Here is a 17,894-nt window from a genome sequence, read left to right on the forward strand (position 1 = left end):
AAAGGACACAGTAGAACTGCCCCCATAGGTTTTCCAAGGAGCGCCTGGTGGATTCGAACCGACCTTTTGGTTAGCAGCTGTAGCTGTTAACCACTATGCTACCAGGGTTTCCAAGGGCACTTAATAAAAGATGAACTTGGGTAAGGAAAGTTAAGGATCTTGATTCATACTCAACCCCATTGAACAGTCACCTCACAGCCACCTCTGCACAGGACAGGGACCACAATGGGCAGCACCAAATTGTTTCTCAAAAAAAGACATTTGCATCTGCTCAGCTATCAGTCACCATAATTCTGTATCTTTAATCTTAGAAGCATTGGGTAAACCACAAAATTTTTACTCAGTTGTCTCTATAAGAAAAGAACTACCCCTTTACAATATCTGATTTTGAGTAACCTCATCCTCCACCAAAATGATTTAGCTGCAATAACTCTGAGAAGCCGAAAGAACTGAACCACTACTGCGGTTCTTCATTGCCCACCTGAGTGAGAAATAAGGTCTGCCACAGGCAACAGCTTTAGCTACAACATCACAACCCAAAACTGTGTTCTGCCTGTGAGGGGCTTAAGAGAAGGCAGCAGCTCCCCACTTGCAATGGGAATTGGGCACATGTCTACATATATCTGGAGTCCCTGGATGGCACAAACAGTTAACATGTTTGGCTGCTAACAAAAGGTTAGAGGTTCGAGTCCACCCAGAGGCACCTCAGAAGAAAGTCTTGGTGATCTGCTTCCAAAGAGTTAGCCGTCGAAAACCCTATGGAAGACAGTTCTATTCTTCACACATGGGTTGCCATGAGACAAAATCAACTTGACAGCAACTGGTATATGGCATGATATCTACCTATATCTAGTGATTTAAGCATTTAGAAGAGAGCAGGCCAGCATACTTCCTTCTTCTACCCTGTTTAAAACTGGCATTGGATCTGCCCCAAAGCCAGGTCTGCCCACTCTGGCCTATGTGGTGAGACTGAGGTCTGTGCTTTCAGGAAGCAGAGGTCTAGGCTTTCAGGAAGTGGCCTGGGAGTTGTTGAGACAGTGAGTCTTAAACATGTGAGTCCAGACTCTCAGCAGAGAAATGCAAAAACACGAAGAGATAACACCTGCCGCCACTGTCCCAGTGGTTTGGGGAGGCCTGGAAACGCATGCATGGGCCCTGGTTAGGAGCCCCTGGCTTGGCTGCCTCCTTCCATCGACAGACAGCATCAGTGGGCACCATGCACAGCCCAATGTGGATAATCTGTTTTCTCAAAGAGCTAAAACAGAGTACAGCCGTTTGCAGTGGTGGCTTGGCCATGCATGGAGTCAACCCTGCTAGATACTGCTACACTGCTTTCCACTTTACCCTTCTGCTGGCAGTGTGTGAGAATTCCCATTTCTCCGTATCTTTGCCAACACTGGGGATTTTGCTTTTTGCCATTTTGTTGTGTGAGAAATGGGACATCACGATCATTTTAATTTTCATTTCTCTGTTTACTAGTGAACCTGGAGATCTTCTCACGTATCCAGTGGCCATGCAACTTTCCTCTTCCCATCTGTTGCCCATTTTCCTGTTGTATAGTCTTATTGATTTGTACTAACCTCTATATATCCTTCCTACTAATCCTTTATCTTTTGGTTAGGTCACAAATATCTCCTCCCAGCCTAACACTTGTCTTTTAGCTTTGTTTATGACGTCTTTGGCCCTACAGATGGCTTTACTTTTGTGCCGTCAAAACTATCAATCTTTTCCTTCATATTTGTGCTTTTTGTGTCTTACTTCAGAAAGCCTTCCCTATCCTGAAATTGTAAAGGTATTTTTCTGTATTTTCTCTGGATTTGTAAAGTTTTCTTTTTTACAACCCTGTCTTCAGTCATGATTTGGAATTAATTTTGGTGAATGATATGAAAAAAGTCTTCAGTCATGATTTGGAATTAATTTTGGTGAATGATATGAGAAAGGATCTAATCTTATTATGATGGGCAGACTGGTGTCATGAACACAGAGCTGAAATTCTCTGCCACTTACCTGTGTAGCCTGGAGCAAATAATCTGACCTCTTTATGTCTCGGTTTCCACGTACATAAAATGGAGGTTATAATTTTATCTACCTCATAAAGATACTGTGAAAATTATCTTAATTAATGCAAGTACTTAGAACAGTGCCTGGCACATATTAAGTCCCCAAGAGTTGGTTGCTATTATTTTGAGCACAAGTTTTAACGAAGATAGGGTTATCAGAACTTATCAGGGCAAAGTCTAGCACTCAGAAAACACTGAGAAATTAACAGACAGTTGTAGTGACAAGTGAAACAACGCTCCCAGTCATCCATGGGAATGTGTGAATCCACAGTTCACACAGAGAAGCCAGTGGATCCTGAGCCTGGACACCCTGCTCTTTCACTTAGCCCCAAAGTCTCTTTAAAACAATTGTAGGTTTAAAACCATTTGAGTTCATTAAATAAAATCTATATGTCGCTTCCTCTGAGTTCCATGTTGTCTTTCTCACTAGTTGAGTCTTTTTCATTTCTTAACAGTCTCTATCGATCCAAGAGTTGAGGGTGCCAGTCCCAATTACTTAGGCATGGAGAGGTGAGGGCTTGAACATTTGGTAAATACTACACAACTCCAGCCATCACAAAGTGAGCACATGTAGAGTAGGTGTGCTCCCAGGAAGTGGTGTAAGTAAGAGCCTGATTGAGATAAACAGGCCCATCGATCAAAGGTTGTTCAGAAGTTTGTAATTTAAAGAAACCTTGTGGTAACTCCTTTCATGAACCACGGAATCTTCTGCTCTTGCGACTAACTGGAAGTGTGACTATGAGGACAGCAGGTATTTTGTTTTTTATTTCAACAGGAGTGGAGCGAGTGGTGAGGTCGGTTGCAATGCTGTGATACTGAAGGGTTTGCTGACGTCACTGCCATCTCCTGATTTCAGAAGCCCCTCTAGCTGAGTCCAAAGAGCATAACATGCCACCATGTGCAGCAGCTCTAGGAAGAGGGATCCGGCTTGCCTACAGAAAGGAGTGAGAAGTGCCTCCAACTGCTCCCTCCTCCCAGGCCCAAGGAAACTTCTAAAGGTGGGGCATGGGTCAAGTGGAAATTAAGAAGGTCAAAGACAGGCTCAACGGAACCCCAAGAGATGCTCAGAACACCCCTGGGGGAAGAGAAAACTTGGCTTGTCTAAGGTGTCACAGCAGTCTATTGTTGTACTGAGAGTGGATTTTATTAGCACCTGCCCTTCTCCAGTGCGTGGATGTGGCGGCCATTTCACCGTTCGGCACCTGAGAACAGCACAAGGGTAGGGAACGTCACAATCAAGGTTATCAGTGCATGTCACACAAATCAAAACCAGCCCTTCAGCCACTTAGCAGAAACTCCAGTTACAAGTTTGGCAGGGGCAGGGTCTTTTTTAGCTAAGCTGAGTTTTTCAGTGTCTGTGTGAAACCAGTGGATGTATTTATCCATGCCCCTGCTTGACATATTTAAAATGGAATAACATCTTATATTTGCCATGTTTTACAATTTGTGAAACTTCTTCATAGACATAATGTCTTTTTATCTTCACAGTAACCCTGAGAGATAGAGCAGGCCCTTCCCCTACCACTGTCATGGATGAAGACAGCAAGGCCCAGCAGCTTTATGGCATACAGAGTCTTAGAGCTAGAAAGTGCCAGAGCCATACTGACACTCAGGGCTTTGTCTCTTTCCAGTTCACCCTTTAAAAGACACCTGTGCAAAGCAGTGAGGGGAACCCTCTTGTTTTCTCAAAGAGCTAAAACAGAGTACAGCCATTTGCAGTGGTAGCTTGGCCCTGCTAGATACTGCTACACTGCTTTCCACTTTACCCTTCTGCTGGCAGTGTGTGAGAGTTCCCATTTCTCTGGAGAAGAATAGTTACCTCCAGGTATGACCGCTTTTAAGAAAAGCCTCACAAAAGTTATAAAACAGGCAACTTAGAGAGTAATTTCTTACGAGAAAGTGAGTCCGTACAGACTTTCTTTAAAAAGGGCAAAGTTCCTAACACTGAACTGTGAGGAACTGCTGTCCGCAGAAGGTCAGTCAGAAACGTGCTGGGCTTTGGCGGCGCCTGTCTGACCGCTAACAGGTCCTTCTTTGCTGGCAAATCCTTGGCTCTGGGGCATCCCCACCTCTTCTCTACATGACTCACATAGGCAAACTCCAAACTGTCTAAACTATTCATGGTAATCCTATCCCCTTGCAAGTAATTGAGTTTGGAAGAGGCACATGAGCCAATCCTGACCAAGATATGGGAGGTATTTTCTTGGGGACTTCTGAGAAAGGTTTCCTCACTGATAAAAAAGAACATCCCAGAAGAAACAGTCTTTCTTCTTCCTCTGATTTTGACAATGAGAGGAGTTAGCCAAGGGCAAGTACAACAAGCCAAGAAGGCAAAGTGAACCATGAAAACAACCTGGACCCTTAACGACATCATTGGGCCACGGTATTAACCATCCCTGGAGCTTCCCTCTTTGGGGACATCTTACTGTGTGAGGAATATATTTTCCCTGTTGTTTAAGCCAGCCGAGTTGGGTATTTGTTTCTTGAAGTTGAAAGCACCCTAACTCATTCTTCGAGCATCCACTGAGCATTTCTGCAGGCAAAGGCATGGGTCCCCAGCCCTGGGGATTTAAAGAGACATAAGATAGGCCCAACCCAGAAAAGCCAGGAACCAAAGGCAGAAAGGAACGGTTCAAGCTATATAATCAATGCTGGCTGAGTGGTACAAATGATAAATACGTGGGTGTGGAGAAGAGAAAGTCAGAAGGATCTGGGATAGTCAAGGAGGGCTTCAAAGGAAAGCACTAGTTGAAACTTTGCGGAAAGAACAGAGTTTCCATGGTTTCAATTTATCTTAAAACTCTGTGATTTACATACAGAGTTTAAGGAAAACACCCACTACCTAAAACAAAGTACACCTGAAAAAGAATATTTAGGCCTGTTTACAATCCCATTCTCAAGTCAAACGTAATCGCCTTTGAAACAACTAGTGGAATCAAGGCAATAGAAACCCAGTTAAGAACACTTCACGTCTCAAAAATTTTATTTCACCTGTACAGCAACAAAGAGAACTTCAAAAAGGAAATCAGGAAAACAATACCATTTACAATAACCAACCCATAAGACAAAATACTTAGGAATAAATTTAACCAGGGATACAAAAAAAGTACAAAACACTACTGCAAGAAACCAGAAGAGACCTACATAAATGGAAAAACATAACATGCTCATGGATAGGAAGGCTCAACATTGTGAAAATGTGAATGCTACCCAAAGTAATCTACAGATATAATACAATCCAAATTCCAGCAACATTCTTTAAACAGATGGAAAAACTAATCGCCAACTTGGATAAGTAAAACAATATTGAAGAAGAACGAAGTACCAGGCCCCACATTACCTGACATCAGAACATACTACACAGCCACGGTAGTCAAAACAGCCTGATACTGGTACAACAACAGACACACAGACCAATGGAACGGAATCGAGAACCCAGATATAAATCCACACACCTACAGAGGTTAAGAGCTCAGCTATAAACCAAAAGCTGAAGTCCACCAGCCACTTCTTGAAAATGGCAACAGGTTTGGTTTTTGCTTTTTTTTTCCCTTGGTTTGTGGTCAGCTGATCTTCAACAAAGGGCCAAAGATCATTAAATGAGGAAGAGACAGTCTGTTCAATAAACGGTGCTGGCAAAACTCAATGTCCACCTGTAAAAAAATGAGACAGGACCCATACTTCATGCCATATGCAAAAACTAATTCAAATTGGATCAAAGACCTAAATATAAAACCTAAACCTACAAAGACCATGGAAAAAATCATAGGGGTAATGCTAGAAGCCTTAATATGGCATAAATAGAGTACCAAAAATAACTAAAAATGCATGAACTAAATAAATGGGACCTCCTAAAAATTAAACACTTACGCTTTACAAAAGACTTCCTCAAAAGAGTCAAGAGAACCTACAAACTGGGGAAAAAATTTTGGCTACAACACATCCAGCAAGGGGCTAATCTAAAATTTATCGAAAACTTGAACATCTCAACAATAAAAAGACAAAAGATCCAATTAAAAAATTGTCAAAGGATATGAACCAAAACTTCACCAAAGAAGACATTCAGGCAGCTAACAAACATATGGAGAGATGCTCGCGTTCATTAGCTATCATTGTTGTTGCTGTTAGGTACCATCGAGTCAGTTCTGACTCACAGCGACCCTATGTGCAACAGAACAAAACACTGCCTAGTCCTATGCCATCCTCACAATCATTGTTATGCTTGAGCCCATCATTGCAAACACTGTGTCAGTCCACTTCATTGAGGGTCTTTCTCTCTTAAGCTGACCCTCTATTTTACCAAATATGATGTCCTTCTCCAGGGATTGATCCCTCCTGATAATGTGTCCAAAGTACACAAGACGAAGTCTCCTCATCCTCACTTCCAAGGAGCGTTCTGGCTGTACTTCCTCCAAGACAGATTTTTTCCTTCTTCTGCCAGTCCGTGGAATATTCAGTATTCTTCACCAACACCATAATTCAAAGGTATCAATTCTTCCTCGGTCTTCTTTATTCATTGCCAAGCTTTTGCATGCATATGAGATGATTGAAAATCCCGTGGTTTGGGTCAGGTGAACCTTAGTTCTCAAAGTGACATCTTTGCTTTTTAATACTTTAAAGGGGTCTTTTGCAGCAGATTTGCCCAAAGCAATGCGTCGTTTGATTTCTTGACTGCTGCTTCCATGAGCATTCATTGTGGATCCAAGTGAAGTCCTTGACAGTGTCAGTCTTTTCTCCATTTATGATGATGTGGCTTATTGGTCCAGTTGTGAGGATTTTTGTTCTCTTTATGTTGAGGTGTAATCCATACTGAAGGCTATAGTCCTTGATCTTCATCATTAACTGCTTCAGGTCCTCTTCACTTTCAGCAAACAAGGTTGTGTCATCTGCATATCAAAGGTTGTTAATGATTCTTCCTCCAATCCTGATGTCACATTCTTATTCATATAGTGCAGCTTCTCAGATTATTTGCTCAGCATACAGATTGAATAAGCATGGTGAAAGAATACAACCCTGACAAACATCTTTCCTGACTATAAACTATTCAGCATCCCCTTGATCTGTTTGAATGGCTGCCTCTTGGTTTATGTACAGGCTCCTCATGAGCACAATTAAGTGTTCTGGAATTCCCATTCTTTGCAGTGTTATCCATAATTTGCTATGATCTACACAGTCAAATGCCTTGGCATAGTCAATAAAGCACAGGTAAACATTTTTCTGGTATTCTCTGCTTTCAGCCAGGATCCATCTGACATCAGCAGTGACAGCCTACATTCCACGTATTCTTTTGAATCTGGCTTGAATTTCTGGCAGTTCCCTGTAGACGTACTGTTATAACCATTTTTGAATGATTTTCAGCATGATTTTACTTGCGTGTGATATTTATGATATTGTTCAATAATTTCTGCATTTTGTTGGATCATCTTTCTTTGAAATGGGCACAAAAATGGATCTCTTACAGTCAGTTGGCCAGGCAGCTGTCTTCCAAATCTCTTGGTATAGATGAGTGTGCATCTCCAGGGCTGCATTCGTTTGTTGAAACATCTCAGTTGGTATTCCGTCAATCCCTGGACCCTTGTTTTTTGCCAATGCCTTCAGTGCAGCTTGGACTTCTTCCTTCAGTACCATTGGTTCTGGATCACATGATACCTCCTGAAATGGTTGAACATTGACAAATTCTTTTTGGTATAGTGAATCTGTGCATTCCTTCCATCTTCTTCTGATGCTTCCTGTGTCGTTCAACATTTTGCCCATAAAATTCATTGCCTTCGAGTTGCTTCTGACTTGTAGCAACCCTATAGAATCCTTCAATATTGCGACTTGAGGCTTGAATTATTTTTCAGTTCTTTCAGCTTGAGAAATGTTGACCGTGTTCTACCCTTTTGGTTTTCTAACTCCAGGTCTTTGCACATTTCATTATAATACTTTGTCTTTTCGAGCTGCCCTTTGAAATCTTCTGTTCGGTTTTTACTTCATCATTTCTTCTTTTCACTTTAGCTACTCTACGTTCAAGAGCAAGTTTCAGAGTATATCCTGAAATCCGTTTTGGTCTTTTCTTTCTTTCATGTCTTTTTAATGACCTCTTGCTTTCCTCATGCATGATATCCTTGATGTCATTCCACAACTCGTCTGGTCTTTGGTCATTAGTGTTCAATGCTTCAAATATATTCCTGAGATGGTCTCTAAATTCAGGTGTGATATATTCAAGGTGGTATTTTGGCTCTCATGGACTTGCTCTAATTTTCTTCAGCTTCGACTTGAATTTGCATATGCACAATTGATTGTCTGTTCTGCTGTTGGCCCCTGACCTTGTTTTGACAGATAATATCAAGCTTCTCCATAGTCTCTTTCCACAAATGTAATCAATTTGATTCCTGTGTATTCCATCTGGCAAAGCCCACATGTATAGTCACTGTTCATGTTGTTGGAAAGAGGTATTTGCAAAGAAGAGGTCGTTGGTCTTAACAAAATTCTATCATGTGATCTCCAGTATCATTTCTATCTCCAAGGCTGTAGTTTCCAACTACTGATTTTTCTTCTTTGTTTTCAGCTTTGGAGTTCCAATCATGAATAATTAACAATTCATCTTGATTGTATGTTTCATCAGTTTCAGACTGCAGAAGTTGCTAAAAAACTTCAATTTTTTCAACTTTGACATTAGTGGTTGGTGCGTAAATTTGAAATATAGTCATACTAACTGGTCTTCCTTGTAGGCATGTGGATATTATCTTATCACTGACAGTGTTGTACTTCAGGATAGATCTTGAAATGTTCTTTTTGACAATGAATACGATGCCATTCCTCTTTGTCATTCCCGGCATAGTAGACCATATGGTTGTCTGATTCAAAATAGCCAATACCAGTCCATTTCAGCTCACTAATGCATGAGATATAATCCTTATGGGTTCCATTTCATTTTTGACAATTTCCTCATATTCATGCTTCATACATTCCATGTTCTGATTTTTAATGGATGTTTGCAGCTGTTTCTTCTCATTTTGAGTTGTGCCATATCAGCAAATGAAGGTCCTGAAAGCTTGACTCCATCCACATCATTAAGATCAACTCTACTTTGAGGAAGCAACTCTTCTCCAGTCATATATTGAGTGCTTTCCAACTTGAGGAGCTCATTTTCCAGCACTTATATCAGACGATGTTCTGCAGCTATTCATAAGGTTTTCACTGGCCAATTTTTTCAGAAGTATTAGCCTATTTTTTCAGAAGTAGACCACCAGGTCCTTCTTCCTAGACTGTCTTAGTCTGGAAGTTCTGCTGAAACCTGTCCACCAAGGGTGATCCTGCTGTTTTTTTTAAATACTAGTGGCAAAGCTTCCAGTATCATAGCAACATGCAAGCCACCACAGTACAACAAACTGACAGACGAGTGGAGGCATTAGCTGTTAAAGAGATGCAAATCAAAACTACAATGAGATACCATTCACTCTGACATTATTGGCACTAATAAAAAAAAAAAAAACAGAAAATAACAAATGTTGGTGAGGTTGCAAGGAGATTGAAACTCTTACACATTTTTGGCAGGATCGTGAAATGGCACAACCACTTTGGAAAATGGTCTGGCCCTTTCTCAAAAAGCTAGAAAAAGAAATACCACATGATCCAGCTATCCCAATCTTAACTATATACCCTAAAGAAATAAGAGCTATGATATGAATAGGCATATGCCCACCTGTGTTTATTGCAGCATTATTGACATTAGAAAAAAGATGGAAACAACCTAAGTGCCCATCAACAGAGGAATGGGTTAACCAACTGTGGTACATATATGCAATGGGATACTATGCAACAATAAAGAATAACGAATCTGTGAAACATCTCACAACATGGATGAATTTGGAGGACATTATGCTGAGTGAAATAAATTAACCACAAAAGGACAAATATTGCTTAATACTACCATAAAGTAACAACGAAAGGGTTACACACTAGAAAAAAAGAAAAAAAAAATTATTTGATATTTACCAGGGACAGGAAGGGGAAAGAGGGGAAATCTCCAACTAAATAGACGACATGAGTTAATATTGGTGAAGGGAAAGGCAATACATTATATGGGGGAAGTCAGTACAACATTACCAAGGAAAGAGAGGATACTGAAATGAACATAAGAATAAAGGGCAACTACAGAAACTACCATAGCTTCGACAATCCAGCAGCAATAGTATTAACAAACAAAAATTTACAAATGGACAAATAAGTAGATAGATACACCAAGAGGTGAGGGAAGTTGTAAGGCAAATACAGGTTTGGTGGTGGATATTTCTACATACATAATTGTAAGTGCAGCTTATATAGAGCATACAAGGGGTAAAGTCAGGGAAACCCCTTAGACATAACCAAACACCTCTCAGGCTAGAAGACAAAGGACCATGGACTTGGGGGACATCTACATCGATTGGCACAACATAGTACATAAAGTCATTTTTCTGCATCCTACTTTGGTGAGTAGCGTCTGGAGTCTTAAAAGCTTGTGAGGGGTCATCTAAGATACAACTATTAGACTGTTACCATCCAGAGTGAGGTAGTGTGAAGGACATCAAAGACACAAAGGATCAATTACTCTAAAGGACTAATGGATCACATGAACCACACCCTACATGACCCCCAGACAAGAAGAACTAGATGGTGCCCAGCTACCACTACCAACATCTCTGACTGTGATCACAACAGAGAGTACTGGACAGAGCAGGGTAAAATTGTAGGACAAAAAATAAAATAAAATTAACAAAAAAGACCAGGCTTTCTGGTCTGACAGAGACTAGAGGAATCTCTGAGACTATGACCTGAAGATACCCTTCTCTCCTGGAAATGAAGCCATTTCCAGAGACCACCTCCCAGCCAAAGAATAGACAAGCATATAAGATAAACAATAACACCCAAGAGGAACATACTCCTTAGGAAAATCAATTACAAGATGAGAAGGCAGGAAGGGGTAGATAATCAGGACAAAAGAAAATGGGGAAGTTAGGGCAGAAATGGAGAATGCTGACACATTGTGGGGAGTGAAACCAAGGTCATGAAACACTATGTATAAACTATCAAATAGGAAGCTAATTTTCTCTGTAAATTTTCACCTAAAGCACTATAAAAAATAACAAATAAATAAAACTGAAATTAATTAAAACAAAAAAAAAATTTTTTCACACCATGTACCACGCTGAAAATATAAACAACAACTGAACACGGCTTCTGCTCCTGATTGTGTAGAGACATGATTGTGAACGAATAGCTGCAGCCACATAATAAATTTTAGACAAAAGCAAGGTTTCTCAGTCTTGGCACTATTGACATTTTGGGTCAGAAACTGGCATTTGATGTGGGGCTTTCCTATGCATAATGGTCCCTGGACGGCTGAAATGATTTGTACTCAACTGCTAACATAACGGTTGGCCATTCAAAACCACCCAGCAGCACCACGGAAGAAAAGACTGGTGATCTGCTTCCATAAATATTACCACCTCCCTCAGCCAGAACAGCCAAAAATATCTGAAGACATTGCCACGTGTCCCCTGGGGGACATAACTACCCCTGGCTGAGAATTGCTGAACTAGAGATGGTCAGGTACAAAGCCCCACAGCAGAGGATGTACCTGACTGAATTAAGAGTTGCAGAAGGGCTTGTTGAGGAAATGATACCCCAGTTGACTTTTGAAGGCTGAGTCAAAGTGTTCCAGGTAAGGAGGTGGGGGTTCTAGGACATTCCCAGTGGGGGAACAATCTAGGCACAGGCTCAGAGGCACAAAGAAGCATGTTGTTGTTGTTGTTGTTAGGTGCCATCCAGGTGGTTCCGACTCATAGCAACTCTGTGTACAAGAGAACAAAACACTGTCCAGTCCTGCAATATCCTCATAATCATTGTTATGCTTCAGCCTATTGTTGCAGCCACCGTGTCACTCCATCTTGCTGAGGGTCTTCCTCTTTTTTGTTGACCCTCTACTCTACCAAGTACGATGTCCTTCTCCAGGTACTGTTCCCTCCTGATAACATGTCCAAAGTATGTGAGACAAAGTCTCGCCATCCTTGCCTCTAAGGAGCATTCTGGCTGTACTTCGTCCAAGACAGATTTGTTCATTCTTTCAGAAGTTTTCTTAGACATCTAGTGCTGCTATAACAGAAATACCATAAGTGGATGGCTTTAACAAAGAGAAATTTATTTTCTCACAGTCTAGTAGTTTTTTTTTTCTAGTAGGTTACAAGCCCAAATTCAGAGTGTCCGCTCCAGGGGAAGGCTTTCATTCTCTGTTGGCTCAGGGGGAAGGTCCTTGTCCTCAATCTTCCCCTGGTTGAGGAGCTTCTCAGGCACAGGGTCTCCTTATCCAAAGGATGCGCTCTGTTCCTCATGCTGCTTTCTTGGTGGTTTGAGGTCCCCCTGTCTCTCTGCTTGCTTCTATCTTTTATATCTCAAGAGATTGCCTCAAGACACAGTCTAATCCTGTAGGTTGAGTCCTGCCTCACTAACACAACTGGCGCCCATCCTCCCTCATTAACATCATAGAAGCAGGATTTACAACATACAGAAAAATCACACAATACCAGGAATCATGGCCCAGCCGAACTGATACACACGTTTGCGGGGGGAGGGGACATAATTCAATCCATAACAGCAGTCCATGGTACATTCAATATTCTTTGCCAACACCGTAGTTCAAGGGTGTCAATTCTTCTTCAATCCTCCTTACTCATCATCCAGCTTTCTCATACACACGAGGAAATTGAAAGCACCATGGCTTGGGTCAGGCGCACTTTAGTCCTTAAAGTGACATCTTTGCTTTTCAACACTTTAAAGAAGGCTTTTGCAGTGGATTTGCCCAATGCAATAACTCATTTGATTTCTTGACTTTTGCTTCCATGGGCATTGACTTAGGCTGGGTTCTCTAGAGGAACAAAACCAATAAAGCACATAAGTATATATAGAGAGATTTATATCAAGGAAACAGCTCACTCAGTTGCAGAGGTTGGAACATCCCAAGTCCTTGGATTCACGGAGCCGCACGCAGAAGCTGGTAAACCCAAGATCAGTAGGTTGGTAAGCAGGGCTCCTGCTCACAGGCTGTGACGGTCGAGGAATCCCCAAGGTCAGCAGGCAAGAGCTCAAGTTTTCTCCTGATTCACTTAGCTGCAGGGGCTGGCGAACCCAAGATCAGTGGTCGGGGAGCAAGACTGTTGCTCACAGGCTGTGAAGATTGATGAATCCCAAGATGGACACGTAAGCTGCTAGCTCAAGTCCCAAGAACCAGAGGTCAGACAAGAGACAGTTGCTGGATCCAGAACAAGCCAACAACTTTGGTAAGGCGAGCAGGAAGGAAGTAGGTGGCAGAAGGTGAAGAGATGAAGGCTGAGGGGGTGGTGAGCAGCCACAGGCCCCACCCGTCCCAGAACCACTCAGAAGATTCCATCATGGGGGTGATCACATATCAAACTTCAGCAGGGATGTGATCGCAATATTATACAACTGCCAAAACCCTGAGAATCATGGCCCGGCCAGGCTGACATACAATCTTAACCATCACAGGAATTGACTGTGATCCAAGAAAAATGAAATCCTTGACAACTTCAATCTTTTCTCTGTTTATCATAATGCCTCTTACTGGTCCAGTTGTGTGAATTTTTGTTTTCTTTACGTTGAGGTGTAATCCATACTGAAGGCTGTAGTCCTTATCTTCATCAGTGTTTCAGGTCCTCTTCACTTTCAGCAAGCAAGCTTGTGTCATCTGCATAACACAGATTGTTAACGAGTCTTCCTCCAATCCTCCATTCTTCTCCATATAGCCCAGCTTCTCAGATTTTTTGCTCAGCATACAGATTGAATAAGTATGGTGAAAGGATACAACCCTGACACACACCTCTCCTGACTTTAAACCACGCAGTATGCCCTTGTCCTGTCCAAACAACTGCCTCTTGTTTATATACAGGTTCCTCATAAGCACAATTAAGTGTTCTGAAATTCCCATTCTGTGTAATGTTATTCATAATTTATGATCCACACAGTCAAATGCCTTTGCATAGTCAATAAAGCACAGGTAAACATCTTTCTGGTACTCTTTGCCTTCAGCCAGATCCATCTGACATCAGCAATGATATCCTTTGTTCCACTTTCTCTTCTGAATCAGGCTTGAATTTCTGGCGGTTCCCTGTGGATGTACTGCTGCAGCCATTTTCAAATGATCTTCAGCAAAATTTTCTTACATGTGATATTAATGATATTGTTTGATAATTTCCACATTCTGTTGGACCATCTTTCTTTGGACTGGGTACAAATATGGATCTCTTCCAGTTGGTAGGTCAAGTAGCTGTCTTCCAAATTTCTTGGCATAGACAAGTGAGCACCTCCAGTGCTCCATCCGTTTGTTGAAACATCTCAGTTTGTATGCCATCAATTCCTGGAGCCTTGTTTTTCACCAGTGTCTCCAGTGCAGATTGGACTTCTTCCTTCAGTACCTATGGTTCCTGACCATATGCTACCTCCTGAAATGATCAAACGTTGACCAATTCTTTTTGGTACAGTGACTTTGTGTATTCCTTCCATCTTCTTTTGATGCTTCCTGCGTCATTCACTATTTTGCCCATAGAATCCTTCAATTCAATCCTTGAATTTTTCTTCAGTTCTTTTGGCTTGAGAAATGCTGAACGTGTTCTCCCCTTTTGTTTTTCTAACTCCAGGTCTTTGCATACGTCATTATAATACTTTAGGAAGCATGGCATGATCCAAATGGTTGGGACTCAGGTTTAGATCGTGGAATAACCCTGCTCAGGAGAAACTTAAAAAGCTTTTATCTTAAAGCATTTTCATATTGTGTAGGAATGCTCCCATCTGAGGCACCTAGCTGGAACAGGATACCTAACCCCAGTTTGAATTTAACTCCATATTGTTGACTTGACTCCATTTTGACCAAAGTTTCTGCCTCTGCATTCCTGAGAATGTAGACCACAACTTCCCTAAACCTTAACCGCCCTTAGCAATTGGGGGGGGGGGAGTAGGGGGCGGGTGAGAAAGTGGTCGTCCCAGAAAGGGTTTTCTAATAAGACACGTTATGATATCGTGGTCTCTCAGTGCCCCTCCCCAGTTTGCTGATGTTAAAAGAGATTACGGTGTTGATGGTCTCTCAATAGTCCTCCCTATTTTACTACTAGTCATACGCTATCATGCGTTTACCCTCCCCATCTTACTATGTAAAAGACTCACCTCTCTCTTGGAAGGTGGGAGTACTTTGTTGATTCCTCTCTGCCTTGTGTTTCCCCAATTCATGAATTGTATTACCGTCAATAAATCTCTTTGCTTTTAACAGAAGTGAGCATTCTTACTCTTAGACAATATTTAAAATAAAATTAATTGAATTATTAATTAATACATTCTTTTCATAAGCAGGTTGTTTTGCGAAGGTTTTTGAAACAAAATGACTTCCATTTCTGAGCCATCATGAATCTTCTAGGTTGGGAAAATCCAACTGTCTTATTGTGCTGAAGGTTGAAAAACTGGCCCTAAACAAAGCAAGGGCCTGGTCTTTCAAAGATTGTAAAGGATCTTGGACTTATCAACCAACTGTAAGGAGAGTAATGATCTTCCAGGGCACTCTCTATCTTACTCTATTCTTCCTCCAACCTTGGCTACTAAATTCAGTGCCCTGTTATTAGTGTCTGATTTGGTGACTCAGGGCTCAAATGCCTGCCTTGTATTTCTTCCTGCAGACATTCTCTACTTAGATAGTGTCATGGGTTGAATTGTGCCCCCAGAAAATATGTGTCAACTTGGCTATGCCATGATTCCCAGTATTGTGTGGCTGTTCTCCATTTGTGATCTGATGTAATTATCCTCAATTTTGTGATACGTTGTAAATCGTAACCTCTATATGTTAATGACACAGGATCAGTGTGGGGTGTATCTTGAGTCACAGCCTCAAAGGAAGGTGTGACTCAAGTCACACCCTTACTCATCACACCTTTTTTCTTACAAGAGATAAAAGTAGAGAGAAGGAAGTCCAGAGGAGAGGGATCTCACTACCACCAAAAAAGAAGACCTGGGAGCAGAGGGTGTCCTTTGGATCCAGGGTCCCTGAACTGAGAATCTCCCAGACACAGGTGAAGATTGGTGCCAAGACACATGGAGATCCCAAAGGAACACTGGGCCAACAGATGCTGAAAGGAGACAAGGACCTTCTCCCAGAGCCAACAGAGAGAGAAAGCCTTCCTCTAGAGCTGGTGCCCTAAATTTGGTCTTCTAGCCTAGAATAAATTTGTTTGTTAAAGCCATTCACTCGTGGTACTTCTGTTGCAGCAGCACTAGATGACTAAGGCAGCAAGCCTCTGCAAGTTAGAGCTTGTGTCTGTATAACCTAAATAAGTCGGCACTTTCAAAAAATCTTCCTAAAGCTGCTAGAACATACAGCTCCTAAGGACTGAAATTGGCTCTGGGGGACCCACATTTCCTGTAATTCTCTCACAAAAAGCCCCGAGGGATATATGAGATGGGCTATATCAACATGCAATCCATTGCTAGGAAGAGAGACTATGAATCGAGACAAGAATATTATACGGAACAGGTAGAGGAACTGAGGTAGAGGGCAAAGAATAATGGTGAGTGGTGACACACATGTTAAGATACAGCACCTATGCATGGAATTGATTATAAGTGGTCACACTGAATGTTTGCAACTTCCTATGTTCAGAAACATGGGCTCTAAGGCTCAGTAGTCTGCTCAACAACATCCTCCCTGGCCTCCGTCCAAAGTTGCTGCAGAGGTTTCTCTTGAGTTCTGCAAACACTTCACTCTTCAACCCCCAAAACAACTTCCCTTAGAGCTCTTAAAACACACTTCTAGTTCTGGTAACTCCTTACTCTCAGATAAGCACGCTCCTGCTATGCAATGGGAAGATAGGAGAGGCAGGAGTCACTTCGGAGCAAATCCTTGGGCTTGAGGATCGGCTGGCAGGCCAAGGAGCCGCCGTCTGCCTCTGGGACAGACCTGACAATTAAGCAAGTTTTATGGTGAAGCCCTTCAGGGTATTTCCCATAACCATTTTCTAGGGGGAAAGGTCATGAATGTGTTTTTGGTTTGTTTTCTGAGAATGAGTAGTAGACAAAACCGTGATCAACGTAATAGTGAAACATCACTTACGATAAAAGTTAAAAATATATGCATCGCTGCCACTGCTGAGATGGCAGTATTTGTGAGGCCAGTTTTCTACTGTATGTGAGGCACTCTTCTGCATGCCTGACATGCAAAGGTGAAAACAGGCAAACGTGCCCGTCTCGAGATGCTCCCAGGCTAGCCTTTTGCTACATATCTCACTAATGCAGCACAAGAAGAACCCCCATCAACCAGGGGGCTTCCTTCCAACCCCTCTGTATTGGGTTTCCTGGGGCTGCCGTAACAATGTACCACACACTGGGGGGCTTAAAACAATAGAAATTTATTCTCACAGTTTTGGAGTCTACAACTCTAAAATCTGGGTGTTGGCAGGGGCATGTTCCCTCCAAAGCCTTTAACCAGTTGCCTTCAAGTCGATTCTGACTCATGGGAACCCCATGTGTGTCAGAATAGAACTGTGCTCCATAGAGTTTTCTACAGATGATTTTTTTTGGAAGATCACCAGGGGTCTCTGGGTAGACTTGAACCTCCAACCTTTCAGTTCGCACCCAGGCATGTTAACTGTTTGCATTACCCAGTGACTCACCAAAGTCTCTAGTGGAGGAATTTTCCTTGTCCCTTCCAACTTCTGATGTCTCCAGCTGTTCCTTGGCTTGTGGCAGCATGACTCCAATCTCTGCCTCCATCTTCACATGGCCGTCTTCCCCTGTGTCTGTGTCTCTCTCTTCTCATTA

Source organism: Elephas maximus, chromosome 1 (genome assembly GCF_024166365.1).
Source record: "Elephas maximus indicus isolate mEleMax1 chromosome 1, mEleMax1 primary haplotype, whole genome shotgun sequence".
Classification (NCBI taxonomy): Eukaryota; Metazoa; Chordata; class Mammalia; order Proboscidea; family Elephantidae; genus Elephas; species Elephas maximus.